A 5,795-nucleotide genomic window follows, 5' to 3' on the forward strand; every position below is an offset into this window, starting at 1 on the left:
GTCTGACATCCCTAGTGATGCCCACAGCACCTCTACTCCTGTGTCCCGTTTAGCCGCCTCAGCTTGGTGCCTCACAGTCAGCGGCTCCAGGCCTCTCAGAGGCTCACCTGCTGATGAGCAAAGGGCTGGCAGGCAGAAGACCTGCCATGTGGGTGTGTGCAGGTTGGCTGTGACCTTCTGCCTCTGTCTGTGCACCTTGTCAATGAACTCTTAGGTCACTCAGGGTACAAGGCTGGGGACACAATGGATAGGATGCCAGTCAATCAAAAAGCTTGTGTGTCATAGAGTAAATATTAATATTTTGTTTCTGATATAAAAAGGGGACAACATGGTGGCTCAGTGGGCAGCATCGTCGCTCCATATCCTGAGGATTCGTGGTTTAAACCCCCCATGATCTGTGTGTGGTGTTTGCTGTATAAGAAGCCGAAATATGAACAGACTGTATTAAAAGGTAAATTGATGCTAAAAGTATAATGAATGTAGGTTGATATGAGCAGCTGTACAGTCATGAAGTCCATCAGAATGTGTCTCCATATGATCTCCATCTGAGGGCTCCACACTGACTTTGACCAGCTGTGTTTGTGCTTTTCTTGCTCACAACCAAAATCAAGATTCAATATTTCAGTAGGATGTAGGAAAGCAACTGTGATGTCATCAGCTACAAAGTAACTGAGGGCTCTCTTCTGTTAGAATGCTTACAGTAATACAGCTGCAGTGTTAATGATGAGATTCCTCCCTCTGTTCAGCTTCATCTTAATCATTAACAATTGTTTGTTCATAAGTAAATGAACTTTCTCCATGTGTATTTTCTATCCCATGTCCGTGGGCTTTATATTGGGTTTTCAGGGCTGTCAAGTTTTGAAGACAGGCAAGAGTGACATTCCACAGGATGCCTTTTCATTGGTTGTTGTGTTGTATTTTACCCTGATACAATAGTACTATTTTCTGATTGGCTATTGTGTAGGCTCTTTCTTCTTTTTTTGATTGGCTGGTAAGTGACGTCACGAAAACGTCACTTCCCGTCGTAAACACGCCTCTTTTATGACGTTGATGTCAGACAAGAAGATTTTGTTGTCCGAGTTGCCCCTGTGTTTGTAGTTTGTTTGCCTATCGAAAAAAGAATATCGCTATGAATGTACTAAAATATTTTAGAAAGCTTTTAATATGGTTTGACTAGTTCGTATTTCTTGTTTGTCTCTCGGAAAAAAATAATCTCACTCCAAATCTGCTAAAATATAAAGCAACAACACACAGCAGCGTGTTCAAGGAGGCAGCCATGTTTGTTCCGAGATGTGGTAGCTCGAACGGGGGATTGTCGGACGTAATGTCACTCAACTCAGAATTTCCGAGTTCCGAGAGAAAAACGAACGCACCATTAGACTCTGGCGGAGACACGCTTGTTTTATAGTGAGGCGCTACTGTGCCGCGGTCTGGGGAAAAAATTGGGCTCTGCGGCATATTAGCCTACAAATTATTTTTCCGCGTGAGAAATACAATGTGTGGCGGGAGTGCGTAACAAAAGACAAAGAGTGACTGTCACTCTCAATTCGTGACACTTGAGAGCCCTGGGTTTTTAAATGTGTCAAAGACATATAGTTTTATATAGTTTCTTCTCTTTTACTGGGTAAAATATTGAAGTGTCCTCATGGTAAAACTTCAGTGGGCACAGTGGTGGTTGTGGGCAGTGGTGGCTTAATGGTTAGGGAAGTACACTTGTTCATTCTGTCACATAAGCGGGCGGCTCAGGCACGGGAACGAGGCATGCCCTACTGGAAAAACCAGCTAGACCAGCTCAAGCTGGTCAACCAGCATGACCAGCTCAAGCTGTGTTTTGGAACCTGGTAGCTGGTTAGACTACCCAATTCCAGCTTAGCTGGTGGCTGCATTTTTCACTGACTGATTCAATTGATTTTTAGCTAGTTATTTATGAAAAATTATTAACAATTGTTTTTTTAATAACAGCTTCCAGTTACAATACATCTCCAAAGACTGTTCTGCTTCATGGAAAAAAAAAAAAAAAAAACACATTCAGGAGGAGAATTCAGTTTATTTATGTGAATCATTCAACAATGTTTATCAAAACATTTTGTTTTTTTGTGTCCTTGAATTGATATGAGAAAAAATATTTATTGTAATTAATTGGCAGTAATAACCCTAATGAACATTACTGAACTAAAAAGTACTAACAATTTTCAGCAGCTTACATCACATGCAAATTCACTTTTTTGGCTTAAGTTTTTTGTTGATGTCTTGAATTTTTTCTGTTATATAGTGCCCAAGTTTTCCTGCTCTGGCCTTCAGCTCTCCTTCATCCAAATTTTTGCCCTCCAGCCACTTTTGAAAGCAACCTAGGAAAAAAGACATAGCCGATCAATCAATTGCACAGCAAATACAATCAACGGATTACATGAACAGAGTAAAAGTCAGAAAAATCTAGCGGGGACCAGTTATTTGTTGTAGTAGCACCTCATAAACCTCCACTTCCACTACCAAGGTAAATTGTTACTGTTTTTGTTCTATACTGATTCTATAAAGACACTGACACAGTTATGTTTTCTTTTTCAATTGTGGTGCTGTGAAATCAGCATTAGAATAGCATTTTCATGTTACCTACAGCATTATCTTTTGCTTCCTTCCTTTCTGAAGTGGTGGAATTCAGCATTTTCTTTTCTGGTGGAATTTTATCAAGCAGCTTTGGCACTCGAATTCTTTTGCCAGTTGCCATAAATTGTTCAATTTCTTCACAAGTTTCTGGAAAAATACATAAACAAATAAACAAGATGATTATGTGAATAAGTGTTGTGAGTAAATGTTTCTTTACAGTCTAAAACTGTTATATTACTCAAGTATATTTTATTATACTTGATTCATAACCCTTAAAATTCCCTTTAATTTAAAATGACTTTAATGTTAACTAAGATGAAGCAAATGTTTTTACCTGTATTAAATTGACAGGAAAAATCTGAAAATCTAAAAATCCACACCTAATTGAACTGGTTTAATTTCAAAACCCATGAATAATTGAGGTTACATTAAAATGTAGAAAGAGCTAGGAGTACCACGTTTTGTGACTATTAGCAACAACAAACTTAGCCTGATTAGCTGCGCATTTTCATGGTCCACAAACGTCCTAACTGTTTGCTAACCTGGTCTTCTACACATTTCATAGACAAATATTGCAATTTAAGATGCTTAAATTAATACTTTACCTTTCATGAATAAAAATTGTCCTGACGTGAACAGTCCTTTTTGCAGAATCCAGTAGGTCTGCGTCGATGAGAAATCCGTCGTATTTTTAGGATCAAAGTGTTTAATGTCTTTAACATTAACGGAGTCTTTAACACGGTCGTCTAAATAAACATATGCGAACATTTTGTAACTTAAACACACTGTTCATAGATGTTAAGCACGACCCTGAGCTTTCTCCGTATGTGACGGAATCCGATTTGAGAAGCCGCCAAAAACCGTTGCAAACTTACCTGCGCGTGACACTTTGATACGTCTCGAGCTGCTGTTGCCCCAGCAACAGGTGTACCCGGCGCACATTCAATAACCCAGTAAATTAATGTAAGTGATAAAATATAAGAGCTTTGTAGATTATCAAAATTTCCCCAATATTCGTTAAAAAAATACCTTTCTACTTTTTTTGGCCGGTTGACAGATTTGACTCAGTGAAGTTGACAGCTTTGAATACGCTACGCACGTACACGGCCCTTCAAAGGGTGTAATGGTAAGAAAATTAAGAAAACTGTTTTTGACAGTATTACAAAAAAATTGGTAAAAAAGCACTTTCAAAAAGTTTGCATGCCTGAGACTAAAGAACTAAAGTTGCATCATATATATATAACAAACAGTGGTGAAAAATCTTGTTTCAAACTATCAAAACAAATCAGCACAACTAAACTGGTCCACCAGGCTCAGCCAGGTCCCCACCAGCTCGGCCAAGCTGGTCCACCAGGCTCAGCCAAGCTGGTCCACCAGGCTCAGCCAAGCTGGTCCACCAGGCTCAGCCAAGCTGGTCCACCAGCTACAACCAGCTTTGACCAGCTTAAACCAGCTACCATCTTAAGCTGGTATTAGCTGGATTTTCCAGTAGGGTGGTGCAGGAACAGAAAGGGTGGACGACCCACTGGCGGCTCCAGAACAAAAAGAAAACACTATAAACACAAAACCAAAAGGACCACGAGGGATCAAAAACTGAAGGGGATTATACAATACTAAAACAAAAACCAAATACACGTTAAACACTGAAAATATCTAAACCCTAGAATAACAACAATCAATAGGACACAGAACAATCATAGACAATGAACCACTAGGGAACTGAACAGAAGCAGGAACTAAAATACTAAAGGGGTGACGAGACTAACACAGGACAGGTGAGACTAATTAACAGAGACCAGGGAAACAGGGCACAGGTGAAATTTATAAACTCAAAAGGAATTAAACAGGGAAATTAAGAACTAACCAAGTACACAGGGAACCAGGAACCAACACTAGGGAATTAAACAGGTAAAGACACAAGCAGGGGCACAAGGAACAAAATCAAAACCAACTACAAAATCAGACAAGAACTAAAGACACTCAAATGAAACACTAGGGAGCAAGATACAAAAACAGGAGGTGGGATTCAAACATAGGACAGAAGGGTACTCAGGACAGAGAGGTACACAAATAACCACATGCTCAACACATTGAGCCACAAGACCAGACAGGTAACAGGGGAAACTCAAAGACAAACATGAAGGACGGGATGACCAGCAATGCCTGCTGGTCAAACGGGGAAGGGACACGGAAGGACCACAGCAGGGGTTGACCCTGACATAATCAAGTTGGTCCAGTGAGTAATATGACATGAGCTCTTAGATTTCCAGTTTTGGAGAACTACTTTCTTGGCGACAGCAAGAGAAATGAGCAAAGGGTTTTTATATTTAGAGGGAAGATGTATATTAGATGTATCACCAAGAAGACAGAGTGACGCTGATGCTGGGATTCTGCAACTCAGAATAGTGGAGAGTGTTTCAGTAACCCTTAGCCAAAGGGAGTAAACTGGTTCACAAAGCCAGACAGAGTGAAAATAATTATCTATGCTCCCCAAAGTACACTGTGAGCAGATATCTGTGTTAGTCAATCTCATTTTAAACATTTTATTTTGTGTAATATGAGTTCTGTGTATGACTTTATATTGGATAAGCCACAAGTTGGAGTTGGTGGTCATGCAGAAGATGATTTTGCAAATCTGCTTCCAGTAATCGGGGTTGGGGGAACAGCCCAAATCTTTTTCCCATTTAGCTGTTGGTAGTGTTATTACACTATTTAAGGTAGAGATAAGTAAATACAATTTAGATACTAATTTTTTTGGGCTGCTGATTTGAATGAGTTCTTCAGTTAGTTGAGATGGCTGTAGTGTGTTATTGGTTAAATTAACTTTTCCTTTAATTCTTAATTTAAGCTGTTGCTATTGAAGAAATTGATCTCTCCCAACCCCATATGTCTGCATAAGAGCATCGAATGACATAAATTGGTTATTATGGAATAAGTGGTGGAGGTGTGTAATTCCCTTTTGTTCCCATGTGGGAAAATAAACAGATTTATTTTGTAGAGTAAATGTTGGGTTGTGCCACAATAGGGTGAATTTATTCAGAGTAAATGATGACTTAGTGATTCGGTTTGTTTTCCATCAGGCTGTCAGGGTTGTATAGATGGTGTTGATCTTACCGATGTTTGATTTAATGATTGACTGTGGCAGGAATGGGAGCTCTGCAACTAGGATATTTTTACACTGATATTGTTCC

The 5,795-nt window shown here is 39.5% G+C and overlaps 1 long non-coding RNA gene across 1 annotated transcript; it reads right to left on the reverse strand.

Annotated features, from left to right (window-relative positions):
• Positions 1–2,040: 2,040 nt before the first annotated feature.
• Positions 2,041–3,942, reverse strand: LOC140590971 (uncharacterized). Its single transcript, XR_011991858.1, has 3 exons — positions 3,210–3,942; positions 2,615–2,751; positions 2,041–2,348 (listed from the first exon to the last, which is right to left on the reverse strand). It is a non-coding gene; the product is annotated as an uncharacterized lncRNA (long non-coding RNA).
• Positions 3,943–5,795: the final 1,853 nt, after the last annotated feature.

This window comes from Paramormyrops kingsleyae, chromosome 5 (genome assembly GCF_048594095.1).
Source record: "Paramormyrops kingsleyae isolate MSU_618 chromosome 5, PKINGS_0.4, whole genome shotgun sequence".
Lineage (NCBI taxonomy): Eukaryota > Metazoa > Chordata > Actinopteri > Osteoglossiformes > Mormyridae > Paramormyrops > Paramormyrops kingsleyae.